The sequence below is a fragment of the Lissotriton helveticus genome, chromosome 1_1 (assembly GCF_964261635.1).
Source record: "Lissotriton helveticus chromosome 1_1, aLisHel1.1, whole genome shotgun sequence".
Classification (NCBI taxonomy): domain Eukaryota; kingdom Metazoa; phylum Chordata; class Amphibia; order Caudata; family Salamandridae; genus Lissotriton; species Lissotriton helveticus.
In genome coordinates, this window is record NC_136057.1 from 1,596,228,393 (window position 1) to 1,596,254,133 (window position 25,741).

General features: G+C 46.1%; 1 pseudogene across 1 annotated transcript in view; it reads left to right on the forward strand.

Moving 5' to 3' along the window:
• The window catches only part of LOC144773621 (leucine-rich repeat-containing protein 3 pseudogene), a 237,923-nt pseudogene extending 217,972 nt beyond the window's left edge, over positions 1-19,951 (forward strand). Inside the window, exon 2 of the transcript XR_013600035.1 lies at positions 15,446-19,951. The product of XR_013600035.1 is annotated as a leucine-rich repeat-containing protein 3 pseudogene (transcript). The remainder of the gene's footprint in view (positions 1-15,445) is intronic.
• Positions 19,952-25,741: the final 5,790 nt, after the last annotated feature.

Sequence of the window (25,741 nt, forward strand, 5' to 3'; positions counted from 1 at the left end):
AGTGACTCATCATATACTCTTGAAAGTTCCCATGGATCAAGGGCAAATCATGACCTTTAGCAGGATGCTACAATTTCTGTAAATCCAGCACCAAAATCATTTCAGGACCTGAATGTGATGTGGGGTCCCGATGAAAGCCCAAAGATCTCTTGTTCGTTTATTTGAGAATGGGGGAGGACACTTGGTTTCAAAGATAGCATGTAGTTCTCAGGCATTGTCTGGGAAGTGAGAGCCTATTGAGTGGCAGAGCTGAACCACTAGTGGGGTTCATGGGTATGGTATAAGAATTTTTTTTTTTTAATGCTGGTTTGTAATGCCAACATTTTTGGAGATAGTGTATCTGTTCCATCAGGTTAGTTCTGTTGCCGAAATGAAGAGAAATTGCATTTAAATGATAAACTCCCTACAATTGACAACCTGTCTTCTTGATGGTGTGTTGCTTGTTCAGGATTTTGCAGCTAGCAGGGCAGCTAAATGGATAATTAATGGGTTACTGTTGTTGCCCAGGGTGAAACTGCAAATATGATACCTGTTTTAGGCAGCGTTCTTCTATGCTGAGAGTATTCAAGTTTGGTCTGTGAGGTCTTTGTTGTAGGGCACTGGGAGAAAGGCTATTCTGAAGAGTGTTTGACCAGGTTGGAAAAGATTAGGGAATCTAGGAAAGGGATATGGGGTGACTCTAGTAGAGAGGTTGGATGTGGAATTCTTTTTGTTCAATCAATCCTATGTACAGCTTTTGATACCCTTGGGTCATGTCCACGCTTTATAAAACACTCTACATAAAAGAAGAGAAATTATTGTAGAACAGGAGCTGGAGATCGAGCTAGCTTGGGTTGGGTTGGTAGTAGCATTCAAGCATAGCCTGCAGTACGAAGAAAGGGCGAATTGGGAGTTCAAGGACGTGGAGGAGGTCCAGTTAATAGAGCATCACGTTGAAGTTCCTCTGGTAAGATTAGGAAAACATTGCGATGTTGCAGTGGAGGTACCAGTGCAGCTATGTAAGAACTTGGAAGAGATAAGTGGGCGAAGCCTCGAGAAAAAGAACCAAAACTTAAGGGGGTGTGAAATACAGAGGAGGCTGAAGGTTGGTTTTCATAGGGGTACTATATGTACACAGAATCAGAAAGGGTTGGTGTCGTAGTAGCAAACGAAGTACATAATGGGTAAAGATCCAGCAGGTAGGAGGGGAAGAAGATATGTACGTGAGCCACTGAGGTCTTAGAAAAGTGTCTTGCAGAGGTAGGGTGAGTGGGTTGGCAAAGAAAGCGAGTTGTACCAAAATGAGTAAACAACCTCTCCTCAATTGACATTTTTTAATCATATTCTTCCAGTCACTTCATTGTCTCTGAAAATATTTAATTGTGTTACTGAGCATCACTACACCCTTATTAAAATATAATTTCCAAAATATGCTATCCTGAAAACATGTGACCTTTTCCCTTCATTTAAAAATGTGTTGCATTTATCTCAGACAGGCAGCTGCAGCTGATGGAATCCCGCAAATCATGCAACAGAAATGGCATGTCCCCAGTGGGCTCACAAAGAAGGTTATTTGTATTCATCCTTCATGCAGGTTTATTTGGGGATATTCTGATGATGTAGTAAAGGCATAGAATAACCCACTGCTTCCTAGGGTAGTCAATGTTTCAGAAATATTAAGTAGGTGCTTTCTAATAGCTAAACGCTTCTCTTAAGATTGCTTAAATACATTCACAAGCAAAAACCTCCCACTCAGTTTGGTCCGTTAACACCGGGACCGCCAATCAGACTACTTCCAACTTTCACCAAGGAATTCAGTTCTATTTCAGATGTGTAGGCTGTACCTTGTAAATAACAACTGCCAGCCCTATATTTCAGAATAACTGGATCCCCCTTGGCCAAACCAGATTCTTCCAAAAATATTATGGGGAATTCAGAATATTTGGATCACCCATGAGCAAGGCAGATTCTTCAAAAAATACCTTGGGAAATTTTTGTTTACTCAAATGTTTCGCTCACCACCCTGAGTGGCTCCAGTGCAGAGTTTTTTGCGACATAATGAAAAATTTCCTAGCTAACGTACAGGAAAGTTTCAATTCTATTAAGGAGGCGGAGGCGAGGATTAGGCTGTCACTTTCTCCATTTATTGTACTCCAGCAGCCTTTAAAAGTGTAAACATTATAAACAAACTCCATTTCCCATGAACACCAGGGAAAATGGAAACAAAAAATGTCCCATCAGTAACTGTCCAATCCCGTGCCAGGACTCCTCATATCTTCCTGTGTTGGCACTCTATCCTCCTCTTTCTTCCTGCGACACTGCCACAGTCCTTTGCCCGTTATTCCTGCTTGCCAGTATCGGAACCTACGACACAAGGAAACCCATTAAGCCACCGAAAAGTAAACTTTGTCCAAGTCAATCAACAGCACCAGACAAGGTAATTACCACAAAGGTTATAGCATGCAACAGCAGATATGTGAACATCTCATCGTGAAAGATTTACTTACCATCCCAACGCCGAATTCTGGGAGGGTTCGAATGAAGAAAACGGGTGGGCTAATCCTCGCCTCCGCCTCCTTAATAGAATTGAAACTTTCCTGTACGTTAGCTAGGAAATTTTTCATTCTATGTCAGGAGCGGAGGCTTCTGATTAGGCTAGTTCAAAGCTTGTCAACCACCACGGAGGCCAGAGACACAACTGGCTTAAAGTAGAACCTTTTGAAGGTGGAGTCGGAAGACCAGTCTGCTGCTTTTAGAATGTCTTCCAGACGAGCCCCCAGGGAAAAGGCCTTAGATGCCATTGCCCCCCTCATTGAATGGGCTCCAAACTGGAAAATATCTATGCCGGCTTCCTGCATAACCCAGCGCACCCATCGCGCGATGGTAGGTGATGAAACCGCCCGTGTGGTTTAGTAAGAGCAATGAAGAGCTGTTTGACACCCTGTGGGCGAATATCAATCGTTGCCACTTCATAGGCCTTTAGTGTTCTCACCACACATAACTTTGGGACATCTGGAAATGCAGGATACGAGATAGATCGAGAATCACTCTTGGTACGCCTGGAAATATGGAAGGTCACCCCATCCGGGGACAAAATGCGACCTGTAAGGTCTAAGGCTCTCACATCCGAGACCCTGCGACATGAAATCAGACATAGCAACATTGCCAATTTAGCCGAAATCTGCTTTCTCAACAGGTACTTATTGGACGGCCAACTCCGAAACAAGTTAAGAACTTTATTGACATCCCACAAGACTGTGTAGCGAGGCCCCCCCGCAGCAATTTGCAGACCAGAGGATGTTCCCCAATCGGGTGATTGTCCAGCGGGACATGACCTGCTGAAATGGCCGATCTAAAAGTATTGATTGACCTGTAAGCCAGGCCTTCCTTCGCTAGGGAGGCTAAGAAGTTAAGGACGTGGACAATGTCCGCCCCCATTGGATCAATCTGTAATCGCAGACACCAACCACTCCACCTAGACCATGCGGATCGATATCTCTTGTTGGTGCTATCTGGCCAGGATTTGGCCAACAACGCGGCAGCGTCCTCCGAAAGTCCCGGGACTTGCCAGCGTTGCCTGTAACCCGCCAGGCCATCAGACACATGTTGCCTGTGGAGAGGAGGTGGTGAGGATCCCCTTGGGGATTCTTGAGGAGATCTGGAATGCGGGGTAGAGGGATTGGAAAATCCTAGGAAAGTTCCTTCAGAGCTGGAAACCAGGCTTGCGATTTCCAAATCGGGGTGATAACCACCAGATCCGTCTGCTGTCTCCTCATCTGGGTTGACACTCTCATGATCATCGCAAAGGGGGGAAACGCATAACCCCTCTCCTTGCCCCAGTCCTGCAGAAATGCATCTGTCGCCGCTGCTTCCGAGTCCGGACGCCAACTGAAGTAGCGTTCCAGCTGGGTGTCCAGTCGTGAGGCAAAAAGGTCCACTGAAAACGGACCCCACCTGTCCCTGACCGCCTCAAACACGTCTGGGCGAAGTTGCCATAGGCTGGTGTCCCTCCAGTGACGAGACCACCAATCCGCCACTCGGTTGTCGGAGCCGGGAAGATGTTCCGCCAGCAGGGAAATCTCGTTGGATAGGCAGTACTCCCATAGGGTCCGGGCCAGGTCGGACAAAGCCCTGGACCTGGTACCTCCCAGATGATTGATGTAGCGCACTGCCGCCACATTGTCCATCTTCAAGAGGACACAGCACTGAATCTTGTCTTTCGTCCAACATCTCACTGCAAAAGAACCTGCCATCAACTCCAGGCAGTTGATATGAAGGCCTTTTTCTGCAGATGACCAGACTCCGCCTGTAGAGACATCGCCGCAGCGTGCCCCCATCCCAGGCCGCTGGCGTCGGATTCTATTACTAAGTCCGGTTTCGAACCGAAAATGGCACGCCCGTTCCAAGCGTCCATGTGTTCGATCCACCATCGAAGCTCCGTTCTCGCCTCTGAGGCGTTGAAGGGCCCGGTAATGAAGGGGCCCCGGAAAGATCGCCTGAATGGAAGACGACAAGAGACCGACCACCCTGGCCAGGTGTCGTAATAGGATCGTCGGACGAGCTAGAGTACGTCTCAACTCGTGCCTGATCTTGGACAATTTCCGTGAAGGCAGTGACAAGGTGGCTTCCACTGAGTCTATCAGAAAACCCAGGAACTGCATTCGTCGTGCCGGGACGAGATCCGACTTGACCTGGTTGACTATGAACCCCAACGATTCCAAAAGGCTGACCGCTCTTTGAAGGTGAGCCAACAACGTTCGGGGACACTGACTCAGGAGGAGCATATCGTCCAGATATATTATAAGACGAATGCCCTCCGTGCGCAGTCGCTCCACTACCGGTTTGAGCACCTTGGTAAAGCACCACGGAGCGGACGATAGTCCAAAAGGGAGGGAGACGAACTCGTAAGTCCGCTGACCCCACTAAAACTGAAGAAAACGCCTGTGGGGAGCGAAGATGGGGATCGTGAGATAGGCGTCTTTCAGGTCCAAACGGACCATCCAGTCCCCCTCCTGAAGGAGATCTCTCAGGAGATGGATCCCCTCCATCTTGAAATGGCGGTAGATGAGCCAGCCATTGAATTCCTTGAGATATATCACCGGGCGATGGCCCCCATCCTGTTTCTCTACAAGAAAAAGGTTGCTGATGAAACCCCTCGGGTGCAACTCCGTTTGTACAATGGCTCCTTTCAGGAGAAGGTCCGCGACCTCCTTGTCTATCAGAACGACTTGTCCGGCGTGAAGCCGATGGGTCTGGGACGAACGGACTGATTGGGGAGTCCCGAGTATTCTATGTGAAACCCTTCGACGGTCTGTAAGACCCAAGCGTCTGAGGTAAGTGAAGACCATGCCTGAAGAAAAAATCTGAGTCTGCCCCCCACTTTCAGACCCCTCACATTCTAGAGTCTCACCTCTGTTATTGTGGTAGCCGCCGTCACCTCTTCCTCTTCCACCTCGGCGGCGGGGATAGCCTCTGGTCTGGTAGAAGTTCCCGAACTTGTCGGGGTCTTGGTATTGGCCTCTATGGGAATCACCTTGTTTGAAGGAACCTCTAGTATAAGGTCTGCCAGACGAGCGGCCCCTTCCTCGGCTGGCTGCCCCAAAAACAAGAGGGGTGAAGATCCGTTTCACTGATGTCTGTGCCTTGTCGAGGGAGTTAAATGTGTTTATGAATTTACCCAGTTCCTTGACGAACGGGTCTCCAAAGAGGTTCCCCTCCGCCATCGGACCTGCTTCCGATGTAGCCAGTTCCCCCAACTTCGGATCTATCTTAATGAGGATAGATCTCCTCCTTTCTGTAGAGATGGCTACATTTGCATTCCCCAGAAAAATGATCGCCCTCTGCGCCCAACCGGAAAGGGTCTCCGGGGAAATCAGGGATCCCGAGGCTTTGGCATCCTCAGCCATGTCCAAGATTTTCGCCAACGGCCCTGCCGTGTCTAATAGTTTATCCTGGCAGGCCCTCCAAGAACGGTCTATGCCCTTTTTGGGGTCTTTCACAAATTTGGTGAGGAAGGTGGACATCTTGGGGTCAATTTCCGGGGTAACCGTAACTTTACCCTCCAAGGAGGGGCGCGGGCACTCGGCCCGAAGGCAGCTACGCACCTCCTGGTCTAGGGGCTTACGCAGCCTTGCCGCCATGTAAGCTGCCACTTTGGGAGCGGGAACCCAGTGTGAAGAGCGTGGGTGGAGCAGCTCGTCCGGGTTGAGCATGTCCGAACTGGGGTCGGAACTAGACAATTGGGTGGGTTGGGAGGGGGGCCACGAATGGTCTGGATCCCCCTCTCCATCCGAGGTTTGGGGAGACTCGTCCGGGTCGATTGTGGCCGCATCATCTTGATCTCCCCTCAAATCCGCAGTCTGAACCTCCTTTGAGGTTGAAGGGGTATCCGTGGTCTTAGCTTCTAAAAAGGCCTTTTTCAAACGCGAAAATGCATCAGCGTCCACCCCCGCATCCGAGGAACGCTTCCTCATGGGTTCTGTGGTACTTGGCGATACTTGGCTCGAAGGAATAGGATCCTTTTGTCCCGAAAGGGCCGGTCCCTGCCCCAGGGGTTGGCACTGCGCTTGCAGTTGGTCAAGTTTCTGTTCTAGGGGTGCCACCACCCTCGTCACTGCTTTCAACAGGGAGGAATCCATTATCTGACAGAAGTGGTCATCCACCGGTAAGTAAATGACCTGCTGCTCTTCCTCCTCCTCGTAATATTCTGCATATTCCATTATGCCTCCACAGCAAGGCTTTAAGCTACTCAGGGGTTAATTATGGGACAAGGCCCAGAGATATGCGTCCTCCCACCGCAGCGGGGTCAGGTTAATAAGATACTGGGACCCAGCAGCCTCTGTTATGAGGCACGAAGAAAGCCTGCCTGGGCCGGTACCAAAATCAAACCAAATACCGTACCCACGCGACGCGGGTGTTCAGGCTCCAGGCAGGGGCTCTGATTATTGTATTTTTAGCTGTAGCGCTGCCAATTATACCCGCCGATTTTCCCCGGTGATACGCGAGACCGCCGAGCCGCTTCTCCGACGTACAACGAAGCGCACTCAACGACTCGCGCCTCACAGGGGGTCAAGCTCCTCAGAGCGGCAGCACCGTACGCGCACAGAGCCCAAGGAAACACTACCGCTTAAGGGACGGATATCGCCCCCGCGGCAAAACACACGCAGTCACCTCAAATAAAACAGTAACGCGGTAGACTGCGCATTTTAACCAATAACATTACACATCAATATTCAGTCAGAAATGCATAGAAAACAAAGGCACCCATCTGTCTGCTGCTGGAGCAGCGAAGAAAGAGGAGGATAGAGTGCCAACACAGGAAGATATGAGGAGTCCAGGCACGGGATTGGACAGTTACTGATGGGACGTTTTTTGTTTCCATTTTCCCTGGTGTTCATGGGAAATGGAGTTTGTTTATAATGTTTACACTTTTAAAGGCTGCTGGAGTACAATAAATGGAGAAAGTGACAGCCTAATCAGAAGCCTCCGCTCCTGACATAGAATCCATACTTGTGAGAAGCTAGCTTGGTATATGGTGTACACTTATGTAAGTGGGCACCTTGCACCAATCCATATAACCCTTACGGTGATTTTAGTGGTCTTAGACAGCCTTAGAAAGCTCTCTAAGTGGTAGCTGTGGAGAGCAGCCTTCAGGGTTAGTCAAGAAGGAGTGTAAAGCAGTTTGGTTTACCAGAACATAATCTTGTAAGTATAGATTAAGTGAAAAAGAACCACAGTGTGTTTATAAAAACATGTATTTATTATAAGACACTCACTGACACATACAGATATCTCCTAGCCATATATATATATATATATATATATATATATATATATAACCAATGCACTCAATACTTTTCAATAGAAACAGGTAGAGCGATTCCTTCAGGTGTCTTGGATACCCACAGGCCTTGGAAGGTTCCTGTATGGTGCACAGGTGCAGCCATTGCAGCAGATGGACAGGACAACGAGATCAGAAGGTGCAGGAGTCTCCCCGGTTGCAGCCTTGATGCCCAGGGCGCAGCCAAGAGTGCCCAGACGGTTCAAAAAGAAGTGGTGTCTGAAATGTATCTTGTCCCACGATGAATCTAGGGCTCCACCCACAGATAAACCTTAAGTGCCCTAAGTAAAGGGTTGGGATGATATAGGGGTCCCTCACTAAGGAAGGGCTGGACAAGGGGGAGGATACTCCCCTGTCCTTTGCCAGTTTTGTGCCAGAGCAGGAGCCAACGGCTCCCTGAACTGGTTTGAACTGGACTATGCATGGAGGGCACCAAGTGTGCCCTGCACGCAGACTATGTGGCGCTGCCCAGCGCGCCCACCCTGCCTCAATACACTGAAACCTGTCTGGGAGATGGTCACACATCCCTGTGACTAGATAACTATTGTTCTGCTCTCCCCTGCCCGAGCTTGGCTCAGCTGCAGGAGGGCAGAAATACATCTCTGGCCGGCAGCAGCCCTAGCTTGCTGTCCGGGTCAGAAAGACTGCTACCGGGAGCACCAAGGACCTCCCAAAGGAGTTTTACAGAACATGACAGGGTTTGTTGCAGCCAGTTTAGAGATGGTCATGGCGTAATGACGTAGTGCCCCGATATATGTCATATGGCTGTCTCATTTTCAACCCGGGAGAATGGATTCCAGTAATAGCCAAAGCAGTTTGAATTAGCGTCTCCTGCTATCAACATATGCCCAGTTGCACAAAAAAGCAAATTCTATTGTTTAATAACAATGCGGTCTTACTCTGTGGGCACAGTAAATAACCGCGTGCATCCTGTGTCTGCCAAAAGCTGAATGCCTGCACCACAAGCGTAAAGACCTACCTCCAAAACATTTTGTCATGTAGCTCTCTTTCAGATACAAAAAAACTTCCGTACAAGGATGGGCTGACAAATATAGTCTTACTGCAATCTTAGAACGCTGTGTAACACCCATGGCATGTCAAAGGCTAAAATATATGGTTTATAATTAAATCCGCGTTTACAATTGACATCCACAAATGGTCCATGTCTCCCTCACCGAAGATGCACACAATCATGTACTCGCGCATTGCTCCACACCCCATCCACGAGTGACGTGTGAACTGAAACTCCGCTAACAAAAAACCATCAGATCCTATAAATCCCTGAAGGGATCATATACTAGGAACGTAGAAGTCCTAAAAGGAAGAATGAAACAACCATCTGGTTGGTGGAGGTGGAGTGAGATGAAAGGGTGTGGAAGTGAGGTGAAAGGGTCGGTGAGCAGATGAAGCTGTGACGTGGCATGTGGGGGATCGAGATTATGCTGTGGGTTTTAAAAGTGGCGATATGGAATCCTGCTTATAAGAATTGCTTGTCTTCTAAATGAAAAATAAAATTCCAAAGGTATAACATTCAATGGCACAAGTGGAAGTGGACAAGTCCTCCGGCATTACTCCATGGGAGTTAAACATTGAGAAAAGATGGACAAGCAGGAACCATTATCCTATTAAAAGCAACATTTTGTAAAGGACACTGACAAATGCCAATCTGAAGCAGGGGGCGGGGTCTAAGCCCACAGAGTGAATACAGCATGCCTCAAAGACAGTGCATGTCTAGGCGCCACCTAAAAAGGGCTTTAAATCTTGTTCTAGGTCAAATGTCAGGCACTGTCTTCGGAGGGAGCTTGGTGTTTACGTCTGACTTCAAAGTGAGAGAATGTATGAGGCAATCCTGCAGGCTACCCATTTGAGAGGAGAGGGTGTAGGTTTTTATGTTTTCTAGCACACAACAAAAATGAAAGGTGGTGATGCTTCAGACTCTATCATAATTACAAATGAAGCACATTTTTTTTTTAATTCTTAAGTGTGGTGAAAACAAGTGTTTGAATATGGTCAAAACACATCCATACACTAGATGACGATCTTTCAACTCATTCTTGTTTTTGCGCAGTAAAAGTGTATGTGAGTGCAATTATAATGGTCATTTCAATTGAAACTGTGTTGTATGTATGGCATTGTGCTTCCACCCCTTGCACACTCCACACTACGTCACTCCACTTTATACCACTCCACTCTACAACATACTACTCCAATCTGCTCTCCTCCATTCCACACAACTTATTCCACTCTACCCACTCCAGTCCAATCTACCCCAATCTGTCCCACTCCAGTCAGCCTCAATTCACTTGACTCAAATCTGCCTCACTCCCTTCACTCCAATCTACCTCACTCCACTCAATATAACACACTCCACTCCAATCTACCCCACTCTAATCCAACTTACCCCACTCCACTCTACTCTGCCCCACCCCACTCCAATCTACCCCCAGTCTCCCACACTCCAATCTACCCCAGTCTACCCCACTCCAATCAATTCTAACCCAATCCATCCCACCCAGGTCTACCCCATGGCACCCACCCCACCACAGTCCACCCCTCTCCACTTCAAGATACCCCACTCCAATCCATTTTAAATTAATCCACTTCAGTCTACCCCACCCACTCCACTCAATATACCCCAATCTACCCACCTCAATTCCAATCTACCCCACTTTAATCCAATCTAGCCCATTCTACCCCACTCCACCCTACTCCAATCTGTCCTACCCCACTCAGCGCCATCCCAATGCACCCCACTCCAATCTAACCTACCCCACTGCAATCTACCCCCAGTCTACCACACCCCACTCTACCCCACTCCAATCCAGTCTAATGCAATCTACCCCACTCCACCCCACCCAGGTCAACCCCATGGCACCCACCCCACCACAATCTACCCCATTCCAATAAAGTCTAACTCAATTTGCCCCACTCCAGTCTACCCCATTCCACGCTTCCCCAATCTACCTCAATCCAATCTACTCCATCCACTCCACTACGATGCAGTCTACCCCCACACCACAACAATCTGTCTCAATCTACGCCACTCCACTCCAACACAGTCTACCAATTCCACTTCAATCTACCCACTCCACTCTAATCTACTCCACTCCACTCTAATCTACCCCTCTCCAATCTACCCCACTCCAATCTACTCTACCCCACTCCTCTCCAATCTAACCCACTCAATCCAATCTACCCCATTCCACTCTACTCCAATCTACTCCACTGCACTCCACTCTGCTCTAATCTACCCAACTCTGCTCTAATCTACCCTTTTCTGCTCCACTCTAACCCACTCTGCCCAATTCTACACCAATCTACCCCACTCCAATCTACCCACTGCAGTCTACCCCAATCATCCCCAATCCAGTCTCTCCAACTGCACCCCAACCTTCCCCACTCGACTACAATCTATCCCAGTCCAATCTATCCCACTTCGCTCTAATCTCCCCTCCACTAAAATCTTTTCAGCTTCATTCCAATCTACTCCACTCTAACCCACTCCAGTCTACCTCAGTCTACCCCACTTCAGTCTACCACAATCCACCCCACTCCACTCCAGTATACCCCACTTCACTCTCCACTCCAATCTATCCAACTCCAATCTAATCTACCCCACTCCACTCTACCCCATTCCAATCTACCACAATTTATCCTACTCCAGTCTACTACAATCTACCCCACTCCACTCCAATCTACCACACTCTACTCAAATCCATCCCACTCCATTCCAACCCACTCCAACCCAGTCTGACCCAATCTACCACCGCTTCTTACCTCCCTTTCACCATTTATTTCATAAATGTATCAATGTCAACTTCATCTTCACTGTTTGCTACAGCTGGAAAACTGTGGGAAACATTGATGGTTGGGAGCAAATGTATACCTCCTTGAAAAAGGCAACTCCTATTAGCACTCTGAGCAAACTAGCATGACAGTACATTGTCACAGTAAGATAAAACAAGTTCTTAAGACCAGTGTTTCCCAAACTGTATGTCGTGACCCACTGGTGGATCGTGATAAATAAGGAGGTCTATAAATTATGTATTTATCTTGTCACATTTGCTGCGCCTCAAAGACAAAGGTCAAATGTCAGGCTATGTCCTCTGATAAATTGCTAATTGTTTTAACATGGGGAATGATGTTTACAAACTCTTCTCACTTTGCAGTCAGAGAAAGAAAAGCACAGTGAATTGTGTGCCAATCTTGCTGGGGTACAGGTGTTTGAAACGAAAGGCTGCAGGATGTCATTTTTTCATAACACAACAAAATGTAAATCCCTGTAAATTAACTGTACACGTTTAGCAGTTAGGAAAACAAAAATGAAGCTAATTTTTTGTAATTCTAAAGTGTGATGGAAACAAAGATTTTAATAGTATCAAAACACATCATGGCACTTTACTTGGTGGCGCACAAATGATAAATATTCACTGATTTCTACAAATCGTGTGTGCACTAATGTTTTGTCAGTAAAGCTGTATGTCTGCAAACTTAGTATGGAAAATGAACTGGCTGTAAATGACTATGAGCTACAAAATGATTCTTTAGTTACATAAAAAAAATGGCCAGCCTCATGTCTATTAAAGCTAGGTGGGTCACAAACATTTGTGGTTCTAAAAAAGATTGAGAACCACTGTCTTAAGACAATAATAATTGCAGCACAAGTTCAACCCTGTGAATATCCTCTTTCAATTGGGCTCCTGGGATTTTTTCACAATAATGTCTACTCCCTAAGCCAGCAGTCCCATTAATGACAACTGCATTGCTGTCAAGACAGAATTGGCAATCCTTTTGTTTGAGTCGGACATAGGTGCCCGCCCTGTAGAAGCATGAGTTTTCAGACTCACCCAGTGCTGTCACAGCTTTAAACCAACTGATGATAGTTATTATGTCAAACTATCTACACTCTGTTTTTAGTCTTGACACTGTGTTAAGCACATATTAACGCAGTCTTAGTTATCATGGTAGCCAATTTTAAATTGCACGTTGGATTCTGTTATACTTACTATCACTGCAAAAACTGTTTTTCAGCACCACTGACTTCAGAACCAACTATGGCTTGATCCATCACTGGTATTATGATTTAGGACAGCTCTCGATTTTATAAGGTGAGCTGTGCTATTAAGTACCAGTCTTATCAATCCCAGATGATGAAGTTCTGCCATTTGGTGGGCTGGTGGGATTCCTTTCCAGTTTAGCACAGGTTAGGGTGACGTTACAGATTCTGATTTTGCCTTATATTACCTCTTGTCACAGACCAGTAGTTTCTTTTTTGTAATGGTATATTGGAGATTGGGGACAGAATACTACTTGGTCTATAAAAACTTTTCCCTTGGACCCCTTATGAACTGTGTGTATTGTAATGAGGGGTGATACCCTGAACCCGATCCCATGATGCTTGTTTCCGGTCTAGGAAGGACTTGGCCTGGCAGTTCGGGCTGGACTGTTCCCTTAGGGAGCAGGGTCAAGACTGATTTGCATATTGTGTCCAAACTGGAATGGCATGGTGATCAATAACACGATGGATTTAGGCCCCGGTGTTTGTACTGGGTGTGAATCTTTGACTTGTTCAGCATTCCATCCATCGACTGTTCTTTTTGCCTTTACCTGTCTTATAAGTAGATGCTACTTATGGTAAGCATCCCCACATATCCTATAAGTGATAGTTCTTAGAGTACGGACCCTTCTTTCAGGTGTATAGGTAAAATGTGTGGCGAAGAGCAGGCTTCTGTGGATAATCTGGTATTCCTCTGCTGGACTCTTGGACAATTTATCTAAAATGAGTTTTGGTAAATCAGGTAGTCTGTGGATAATGGAGATTAAACATAATGCAGTAAGTTATTGCTCACTGACGTCTGTAGATAGATTGATTATTTGATTCCAATCAGGCTTCTTCCGGATTAGATCGTTTTAACACTTCCCTTTTTTCACTTATTAATCTTTGTTGTAAAATGTATTGTATGCTGTGTGTATTTATTTTGTGTATTTATGTGATGAGTAAGGTTGAATAGATACCTGACCACTTTATTATGAAGGCCTCTCATTTGCTGCATTCTAATTGCCTGTAAGAAATGTGTTTGAACCGAACTTGTGTCAGGTGAACAACAGTTTACAGAGTTTAGGCACAGGTGGTCAGTATTCCAACCCCATTGTGGCCTACTACAAAATACATCCTACTACACACACTGCACTAACAGTGTTAGAATGAATGACAACACCCTGACCCACCCATGTATTGTATAAACTCACCAAGTTACCCACCCATACGTCTGCAGTTGGAGAACAAATTCTCTTTATCCTGTTAAAGATTTTTATGGGTTTGAATTTTTGTGCAATATCAACAGTGTGGAGTATTTATTTAAACACACAAACTCGCATATACAGGCGATATAATATGATGTTTTTCTAATGAATGTTAACAATTCCACATTGCTATGTAAAATGCCATCTTTTCCAAGATGGAAGTCATTCTATTATTCATTCAGGGCTTTGCCCAAACCCCACCATGCACATCCTCTCCCCACAACCTCCGCACAACACAGTCAAGCTGTCATGAACTTGGTAATTTTCCGTTGTTATTATTGTTCGGTTCCTGATGAACTTCCCCAGTTCAGCAATAACTTGTAACATGTTTTGTTTTCTTCCGCTGGTACACTAAGACCTATTAATTCACATAAGATGTTATTGTTAATGTATGTTGTTCTGTTCTAGCATCTCCGGATAACATTTGCATAAAGGGTGCAGAATAACTATTCATATAGTGGGTTAGTGCGTAAGTCTTAAGGCAATATGGTGTTTGTTTTGTTTGCTCGCACCATGACGAATCGGAAGAACTGTTGATTTAATATGAAAGATTAATGTATAAAAACGCCTTGATTTTGGGGGTGGCCAGATTTATGAAGACTTTCCTATAGACTTAGATGCTGCTAGAGATGCTGTCTGTTTTTGTATTGATTTTGCTGCCCGTTTGGGACTTAGAAGAATTTCTGATGTTTGCATACTCTGTACAGCTCTGCATTTGAGAGCCTTCATAGCATTGACTCTACCACTTCTGAATTTTGGAATAAAACCCTTTACCTTTCCATTGTTCTAGAACTTGGTTATTTATTGGGCCCCGTGAATTTGCCTATTCAATTAAAAATGTAATGTGTTTAATTAATTGTATTTCTCTTGATTTTGATGATTTGGGGAGGGGGGGGGTTGCCTTTACACGTGGACACTGCCTCATGAAATTGAGGTTTAACACCATCTCTGATCCAGTAAAATGTGGCATTACTGTTCGAGGTAAATGTTAGGGTCTCTTGATTTCGAGGTATAGAATTTTGCTCCCGCAACCTCCCGATGAATCACGTAGGCAGGCAAACCTATGCTCAAAGTGCTATCAGGCCAGGTAATTGGCAAATGCTCCACTATCCAAATACCCCATACCATAACCAAAAATATCTTAACTTGCTACCTTTACTGTCCATCCATCCTCAACTCAGATTCTCATCTCCGTCTCTTATTTCTCTTCCTAACACCGATCAGTTTTTCTATGTGCATAGTGCTGGGAACTAGCCACAGTAATGGAAAAATGTGTGCCGTTGTTTGTTTTTACCCTCCTTAATTCTCTTCTCATCTCCCCAGGTCTGCTGCACTTGATGTGACCTAAGAAGCTCCTCACTTCGATGACCACGATGCCTAGAAAGAGACTATGCTGAGATGCCCGTGAAAGAGACACGCCCTGCCCGACTGGCATACTTAATGCCCTTGCTTCACTTCCTGGTCTTGGCGCTCTGCCTGCGCTGCTCCCACATGTGTCCGGAGGGCTGCAACTGCTCAGCAGATAGCTGGGTAGTACGGTGCACCCAGCGAGAACTAAAGGAGATTCCACATGACATACCCCAGGACACACATCTGCTTTACCTTGACTCCAATCACATAACCAACATCCCAGAGGGTGCCTTCAGGGACCTGTCCAAACTGCGAGAACTTGACCTCTCCAACAACATGATTGACAGCATAGAGCCTGGTGCCTTCCGTGAACTGGGTGAGGACCTACGCCTCCTAGACTTGTCCAATAACCAGATCCAGCAGCTTGGGCGTGAGGCTTTTGGGAGACTGAGGCCCAAGACACGGCTCTACAACAACCCCTGGCACTGTGAGTGCTCATTACAGGAACTCTTTGAAACACTCAACCTGGACCCTGAGACAGCGAATGAGATTGTGTGCCACAGTGCAGTTCAAGATGAGTACTCCGGACAGCCCTTCATCCGCCTTCTTAACTCTGGTATCAACTTCTGTAGCATCCAGCAGAAAACGACTGACGTGGCCATGTTGTTTACCATGTTTTGCTGGTTCACCATGGTTATAGCCTATGTGGTCTACTACGTGCGGCAGAACCAGGCAGAGGCCCGGCGCCACATGGAGTACCTCAAGTCTCTTCCTCTGCCCAAGAAAATCACAGCAGAGGGGGATACCGTCAGTACTGTCCTCTGACCCCTCTGACCTCATACAGATTGTAAAGGAGAGTAGTCACTGCCCAGGTGTTTTGCTCTTGGGGCCCAGTACCCAGTGGCAGCTGACCCAAAATGTGCTATCACTGACTTCTTTCACTGTTTCTTCCTCCTGGGGTCTGAAAGTACACTGCATCGTGTAGGCGCGTCCTCCAATCGGAAGGCAGCTAGAAGTACGCGTGTACGTCTAAGTGGTCAGCAAAGATTGATTTGCTTTCAGTGGCTGACTCTCAGCTGAGAGACAGTGCTCTATAGCGTCATCTACAGTTTGCTGTCCAGAATGTTTTGCTTTATTGTGACCAGCAACCTAGCAGGCTGACTGTGAAGCCCACACTTACATGACCAACACATACACACATACACCAGATGTCCAGGATAGATACTCCGGCAGTCTGAAAAATCCAGTACAGTAGGGTTTTGACTGTAATACAGTTGTTGTTACAAGTTTTGGCAGGATTAAGTTTAATAATGTAGATAATCCACAGTAGTTGGTTGGTGTGTCTACATTTTGTTCCTTCCAGTTCAGTCCGTTCGTTGTGCCAACCCAAATGCATATTTTTTGTCATAGCTGCAACAAAGCGGAGCTGTCTTCCAAATACTGAGATGTGTTTTTGACATCACTGCTGACATTTTGTGCATAGTTTGTAGAGTATTGATGCCTAAAGATGGCCATGGTATCCATGGTCATTGGATACTAGCCGGTGCCCTACAGCAAGATCTGGTAGTACACACCCACCCCAGTCTGATGCAGTCAAGGGCTCAACGCCTTTTTCTCAATATCAATAATTCGTAAGTGGCAGTCAAGCACTTGCAAGGGGATCCAGCCCCCTCAGAGCCTACCCCTTTCACAGCCTGTTCACCCTGGGCCCTCAGAATCTACTCCCTTTTAGGCTGTTCACCCTTTGACTGAAATGTAACTTACCTGAATACTACACTTAGACAGAGCTGCCAGATCCAGCACACTTCACTTACAATAAGTGCTGGGGTACCCGATACCTTTTCAACCTGTTATAACATTCACATGGGCCTGCACTAATAGGACACAAAGTAAATGGCCAATCGGCTTCAGTGTCTTTGAGGGACAGTGCATGAATAAAGTGTTAGTCACATTGATGGGAAAATCACAGAGCATGCCGAGTTTGCCATAACCTCAATGACTTGGGAATTAAACCGGTAGCCTTCCTTTTCGTTAGGCGAAGGCACAAGAATAATTTAAAATGTCCTTTCCTGCTCACATCCTTCTTGGAAGGTACCTCTCATGTGGGCTCCTTTGTGAACCTGGCCTGATATTTAGGCTTTGTGGTCTTTTGAAGTTTTGCAGGTTGATCTAGCATACATTCCAAGCTTAGCAGGCTCTTTTCTCTCATATATGTTCTTCCTGTATCTGGAGTTTCTGTCTAACTTTTCTCTAGGAAGGGCGGGTACCCCGGCACTGGAGGGGTTTCCAAACTGCTCATAAACACACCCTCTCAAGCTGGGTGGTTGCCAGTGCCGAACTTCCAAGTAGTAGAAGTGTCTTGCCAGGTTTGTTGATTGTTTACTTCGAGCAGCAGAAAGATAGAAGGCGACTTTGTAGTGGTCACACAACAGTGTTTTTAGAGGGGCAGCAATCCTGCTTCCAAATGTAGTGCCTTAATCTTGATCCCACAAGCCCACCAAAGCTGCATACCAGCATATTGTTCACTGCCACCTGCTGGGTGTCCAGGGAAGAGGGGCTCTCCTTAATCTGCGGTACGCTACATGCCTTGAGGTACCCCAGAAGCATTTGCACCATAGGCACTCTTCCTTGCACCCCAGGATATTCCTTTGACATGGTGTGGGTGCACAAAGTGCAGTGTTTGAGTGAATTTCAGCTGCAACCCTCCTATTTCTTTCATTAGTCTGTACGTCTTATAACAACACCTCCAACCCACCTCATGAAATCACCACCCATTACTGCAACAAATGAATAAATGATTACCCACCTAGGAATTGACTCCATCAGTCTTCGAGAATATCACTTTGTAAGGCCTACTTAAGGTAAAAAGCCTTCCATATTTCCTAGCTTCCTCACAGGTGGTCTGGGTCTAACGGAATTGGAGCTGACGTAGTAAATATTGTGTCTTTGAGTAATCACTTATTTTGCACTTTTTCACTGAAGTAGTTGCAGCTGAGCATTCAACCTAAATGTGTCACTTCTGAACCCATACAAGTGGGACAAACTTTGGGGACAGAAGGGAGTGTTTTTTCTTTATCTTTTGGTTTAGATTTTGTTGTCATTTTTCCTTGACTGACCACAGAACTGTGACCTTAGCTATGACACACCACATGTACACGCCATGTGTAGCAAGGAGGCCATTAGGTCATAGTGGGCATTATCCCTGAAATGACTGGGGGAGAATGGGTTCCTCTTTTGGGCTGGTCTGAGATTTCTTTACCATCCAAAGGAGGGATGTTCATTGACACAAATTCATGTGAAGGTCATCCACCTTCACTTCAAATGCACCTTTAAAAAGCTGGAAAATTACAGTGACAGGAGGCACAGTTTCAGTTAATTCTGTGACCTTTGATCAGCTTGACTTTCCACACAACAATGGATATTTTAGCAACACATTCTTTGATCTGAGTTTAGAGGGGTGGCAAAGATGGTCTCAAGGTCACTGCCTGACCACCACCACTTTCTCAACCCATAGGCCGCAGGATGTGTTTGCCAGATTGGTTTAATTGGGCAAAGAGTAACGAGAGACATGATTTAGCATTCGGGCTTTGCAGTGGAATTCATATGTTTTTTTATTGTGGCTGCACTAAGAAATTGGCATAATTTGAGCAAATGAGATGTTGCCAGTGAAGCACAGTACAAAGGCAGCTGCCATTTATTAAACACTTGTAAAGGTCAGAATTAAACAGAGATCTAAAAGTTCCAGATCTATCCTATTTACTGGGTGGATATTAATATTGTTAGTGGTTGATGGTAAAATCTGCAGGTTGAAAAGTAGCTATTTGTAATGATTCCAGATAGGGGCAATCTCCCTGGTAAGTGCCATTGTGTCTGAACTAAGACTGTCTTGGTGATAAAATAGTGCAATGTCATAGAATGGTACAAGTTTCATAGTTGCGACAACGTCTATGCCATTGTCATGTTAGTACAGCACAAGCATGTCAGGAAGGCTGTGCCTCAATGTGACGCAGATGCTCAGACTGATACAGGATCGTGAAACTGGGACTGTACTACCCGTGTTACAGAAATTATCGAAAGTGATTCAAAAATAGCAACTAGTGGTGCTGCAAATTAGACATCCATAGACACATGGATCACACCTATAAATGTAGCTATTTGTTTCTTCTAGAATTTAGTTTACATGACTGCTTTCATCACCAACTGTTGGTGCAATAGGTTGCTAACTGCATGCTTCCTCCTCGGCCAGACTGTTCATGCTACCATACGTCATTTGAAACACTGTGAGAGTCCAATTGGGCCACCAACTGGTGACAGGCCAAGTTGAACAATGCTTCAAGAAGGTGTGTGCTGTTTCTCTGCTCTCCAACTTGAATCTGTAAAGTGAGCAAAAGCCACACTTCAAACCTGGATTTTTTGTAACGATTCTGTAGGCAGAAAAATGGTAAAACTTATTCTGAGTAACCAGAATATGCTGTAGTTTTAAATAAAACGTTCTAAGTATTTAGCTTTGTGACTGAATTATTGTGTGTGTTCTTGTGTTGTTCCAGAACCCTCGCAATGCATTCATGTATGGTTTCAAAACTTACCTTGGAGAAAAATTCGAACACATTTAAGGCACAAGGGAATGCATTCACGGTATCCCCTTAATTCTTGACTTACAGAGATACTGTTTCTTTCATCTCGCTAGTATTCCATCCAAGGGTTCAAACTCTACTGCCGTGCCTCTTTGTAGTTTTCTCTCAGGTTGTGTTGTTCAGCTCATGTGGCCCTCTGAGAATAGATCAACCCTATGTTTTTTTGCTTGCATTCTGTGTTTGAACTTTCTCAGGGGCTACTGTAAGTGTTCCTCCAATCTTTAGACTTCCTAGACAGTGGATCCTTTTTATTAGAAAAGATCCATTTTTGGCTTCTGATTGTTCAGGCTCAATGCTACATCAGTCCTCTGCCTGTAAAGAGAACATCTCAGCATGTTATTGTCCCCTAGCTGAGCAGTAGTATTGTTGACACTTGCCCAGTTTGCATTTGTTGAGGAGCAACACCATTTGGATGAGAAACATTGTACATGTTGTTAAACCAGTGGTACATAAGGTCAACATTGGGTCGATGGTTATATAAAGACCCGTGGTTGGGGTTGTGAGGATAATGCTTGAAGACGTTAACCCTATCGCTGTTGCCGTCGGCCGTTGGACGTCGCGCGAGCTACCTCCTTGGTGCTGCGCACGTCCAACGGCCAACGCGGCCGCACCCGTTTCTTCAAACGTTCAGCACTGGCGCTGAACGTTCGAAGCAGTAAACGGGTTAAAGACGCCAGCAGAAACAATAATATTATATATATTTAATACATTATACTTTTACTGTCCAGGATTGGGGGCGGGGGGTATCCGTTGGAAGGGTAGAGATGGCAGAAGGAGGGTTAGAGTAAGGAGGAGTCGATAATGATTAGAGTATGTACAGGGGATGCATGACACGCTGTTCAAGAGGTGAGTTTTGAGAACAATTTTAAAGGAAAAATTCACCCTCAGGTCAGATGGGAGGGCTTTCTAAAGAAGCAGAGAGGAATATTTGCACTTTTGCGCACAGGGGTGTTTCAGAATAGCGATAAGGCGAAGGTTAGTGCAGCACAGAAGTCAGGATGGTGAGTGGCAAGAAAAAATTCAGAAGAGTAAGGGGAGAGTTTGTGAATTGACTTTAACACCAAGATTGTTGCTAATTAGATTAAAAATTGCTATAATTCTAATCTTGTGATTCCCTTTGTTGAGTTTAGCACCCAGATCAGTCATATTATTAAATCTGTAGGTAGAAGAAGGGTTTCCATCTGAATAATGCTCTATTTTCTTTAAAAAAAAATGTTTTTAACTGTTTTTATTTTTCCATTAACGTAGTATCGGTATACATCAAGCATCTTTAAACTGAATACATCTCCCCCCCTCCCCCCGGTGTATCCGGAATTTTGCCTCCACAAACATTTGAGCATTAACTTGTACACTTTCACATTTCTGACCAGTGAACCATCATTTTCGGGATACAATGCTGAGCATAAATACATTAGCTAGCACCATTACTAATGTAGGTCTATAAGCTATGTGCCCTCTAAGTGCGAGGGGAGAGGATGCGACCTCAGGTGTTAACTGGGCCAATAGTATTGGTCTTTCGTGCCATAGTTCTATCGGTGGTAATATACAAATGTGCCGTCTGTAGCTGTTCCAACCCCCACCCCTATTTGTGGTCCCACTTCTTGGGGCATCCACATCCATTGAATACTGTTTTCTTTGCAATCATAGCCAAGTCCATATCTTTAGACCAGTCTCTTAACAAGGGGACATCGTCCGCACCCCACTTCCGTGCAATGTTGCGTTTTGTGATAGTAAAGCCCATCGAAGCCCAATCTTGTTCAGCCCGGGAGAGGTCAGTTGCATGCCAAACATTAAGAAGGCAAAGCTGGGGAGATAGCTCAAGGGACTTATCACACCTTCCCTCTAGTTGACGGGTGACTGCAACCCAGTAGTGCTGTATGTGTGGGCATTCCCATAGAATGTGGTAAAAAGTCCCTGTTTGGTTACAGTGACGGAGACAAAGCGGGTCAGGGCGCCTCCCCATTCTGTATAGAAGTTTGACATCAAAGTAGACTCTATAGAGGATTTTCAACTGGATGAGCCGTAGCCGCATGGGAATGGCGACCTCCCTAAGGGAGGCCAGTGTGTCTCGCAAGTCCTCGTCCTCTATAACACCCAAGTCAGTCTCCCAGCACCCTTTTAGTTTCTGTGGTGGATCTGGGCGATTGTTAACAAGCTTCTTATATGTAAGTGATATTGCCTTGCGGTCCATGGGATCTAGCAGCAACCTGTCCTCTAAGTGAGAAGAGTCAGAGAGGGGGACCTCCTTCTGCAAAGCTATTGAAATAGCATGGCTGATCTGTAGATATCTAAATGCCCCTGATGGTGTTAGTTGATATTTTGTCTGGAGGTCACTAAATGAGGCAATCCTACCCTTCACCCACATGTCTCCCACTGTAGATATGACGATTGTGTCCCATTTATCAAACCCCGGGCATTGACTAAGCTAACCCAGGATCTCAGGCTCCCATAGCGGAGTCGCTTTGGTTATGCGGTTATACCAACCCAGATTTCTTGTGACTCTGTGCCAAGTTTCAACCATACGGGCAGTGGGCCCAGTTAACTTAAGTTTGTGGGGATTTGTGTATAGAGCCCTATTGTATTCACCCGTCCCCATGAACCATCGGTCAGTGCGAAAATTGGGATTATTTTGGGGGCCAAACACTCAGCTGTTGATCGCTATCAACTGGGAAGCCTGGTGGTAAAGTCAGAGGTCTGGTAGTCCTATGCACCCTTCATATCATCCCATCGTAACATTGGCAAATGCAATGCGCGGAGCTTAGTCTTCCCACAAGAGCCCACGTAGAACGCCATCGATTTGGGAAAAGTAGGAATCCGGAATAGGGTTGGGAGTATTTTGCAACACATAAAGAAAGCGTGGGAGAGCAAGCATCTTAAACAGGGATGCGCGTCCCAGGAGGGTGAGAGGGAGAGAACGCCAGTGGAGGGCATCAGACTTGAGGCGCTGAAGGGGACAAAGCAAGTTTTGTTCATAAAAGAGACCGACATCTGGGGTGATAAAGATGCCAAGATATCGAACCCCCCGCATTGCAACAGGTACCTTGAACTGTTAAGGGGGTCACCCTATAGCGCATACATCTGGGACTGCGACCAGTTTATATTATACCCAGAGTAGGAACCAAAAATATGGAAAATGCGTAGCACCCGCCGTATGGATCGCGCTGGTGCGGCTAGATATAAAAGAACCCAGACAGCTAATGGCTCCAACATCAGTGTGAATAGTAAGGGGGATAGGGGGCACCCTGCCTCGTGCCCCGGTGTAGAGTAAAGGTGGCCAACTGGTGGTTATTGATGACGATGTGTGCTGTGGGTTGAGTATAAAGTAACCAAATCCAGCGAATCATTTTAGGCCCAAATCCCATATAAGCCAATACTGCTAAAGGGAAGTCCCACTTGAAGGTATCAAAACGCCATGCTGGCATCTAATGATAGCAGGATCGTGTATTCTTCAATAGTATTAATCCTGCAGAGAGCCCCATGTACCCTGCGTAGATTTCGGGCCGTATTTCTGCCCGGCATGAATCCGGATTGATTCAGATGAACTAAGTCAGTGATGTAAGGAAGGAGACTATTGGCCAAAAGTTTGGCCAAGATTTTGGCTTCGACTGTTAGGAGGGAAATAGGGCAAGAAGATTTGCAATCCTCAACCAGTTTATTGGGCTTGTGGATGACCACAATGGCTGCATTTCGGACATCAACTGGAAGGAGTCCCAGCTCGAAGCACTCCCGGTAGAGGTTCAACAGGTGAGGGGCCAACAGCGCAGTCACAGGTTTAAAAAGCTTGATGGGAAGTCCATTGGGACCCGTCGCCTTTCCAGAGCGGACACCGTAAATAGCCTTTAGAATCTCAGTTACAGTAATATCCATCTCAAGCACTTCCCTATCTTGTGGGGAGATGCTGACCACCTCAATCGTGGCCAACAGATCAGCTGACACCGGAGCTTGAGACGTCGGTGAATTAGTATACACCTCCTCAAAATAAGACGCAAATGTGTCAGCTATAGATTGAGAATCCGTGAGAAGTGTACCATCCGGGGCTGTAATTACTTTGACCCATCTCGAAGCTTGCTCTTTGCGCTCCAGCCACGTAAGGAGTTTGCCCGTTTGCTCCCCTTGCTCGTAAACCCTGTGCCGAGAGGACAGGGAACGCATTCTCGCCTCCTCCAGAAGCAGCTGTTTATAATCCATCCTTTTGATATGTTGAGTGGCGTGGTCAGAGCAGTGCTCAACTGACTTCTCTAGAGCTAAGATCTCCACTTCAATCTCAACCACTCTCCTGGATCTCTTGTTTCTATGTCCCACCACCAGGGAGAGGGCTCTGCCCTTTATTACTGGTCCAAACACCCCCCAGAGTGTCAATGCCGAATCAACGGTGCCCACTTTTTCGGCAAAGTAATACTCCACGTCTTTTCGTAGAGCATCCTTGATATGAGGGATCTTCAACGCCCTGGGCTGTATGGTAATAGTACCGGGGTGTCTGACCCGTCATATTGCAAAGGCCGTAAGAACAGGAGAATGATCTGAGATCCCACGAGCCAGGCATGTGGCGCTTGTGAAGGCATGGATGTTTTGGGCATGTGTGAATAAGTGAGCGATATGAGATTGGCTACCTTGCGCCCCAGACTGGAACGTGTAGTGCGTGTTCAATGGATTAAGCCACCTCCAAATATGAACTACTCCCAGGGCATTAGCGAACTCAAATATTTGCAAACCCTTCAATGGGTCCTCCCGGGCTGGGAGACGATCCCGTGTACCATCTATCGTTAAGTTAAAATCGCCTCCCATGACCAATGTTCCCATGGGCAGGTCCAACAGTAAGGAACCTATGTCTTGCAGCGTCATTTTCTGCAGCCCAGGGGGGGCATACACCGAGACCAAATAAAGAACGTGTCCCTCCCAGGAGCCCGTTACTGCCGGGTATCTGTCCTGTACGTTGGTCCATGTATTTTGTATTATAAACGGGCAATTCTTACGAAGGAGAATCCCCACCCCCTGGAGCCCGAGGTAAATCCAGAGTAGGCTATTAGTCCATATCCTTTCCTATTCAAGGCTCCACAAGCGTTTCCAATTAGGTTTGTCTCCTGCAGCGTCACTACGTCCAGTTCCTGTCTTTTTAGGAAGTGTAACACAATACCCCTCTTAATTTTGTCACCAAGACCATTAACATTCCACGTCTCTAACATAAGTGTGAAGTCGGTCGCCATCGTGTGAGTCAAAGGAAAGGGAGCAAAGCAAGATGTGTCTGCCAGTAGGAGGACCCCTCATGTCCCCTCCCAACACATAACTGTATTATGGTCTGCCAGGAGCAAATGGTGTGGTGCTCATTAATTCTAGTAATCTTGTAGCCATACCGAGTTAGGGAGAACCAAGCTTTTTCATCTACCTATGCGAAACATAAAAGAACCATATGCAAAAACAAACAAATATCAATTACAAAATCTGAAACACACCCCCTCCCCCCACCTCCCAATTCAACTCTCCCTCCCTGCAGGACGGGCATTGAACCACCCACCACCCCCAACTTGCAGAGCTCCTGTTGCCCACCCTTAACATTCAAGGAGCGTGATACAACCCCATTCCCTAGAGCAGCAATGAAGTAAAACAACGCCCACCCCGGCCCACCAGCCTCAAAGCA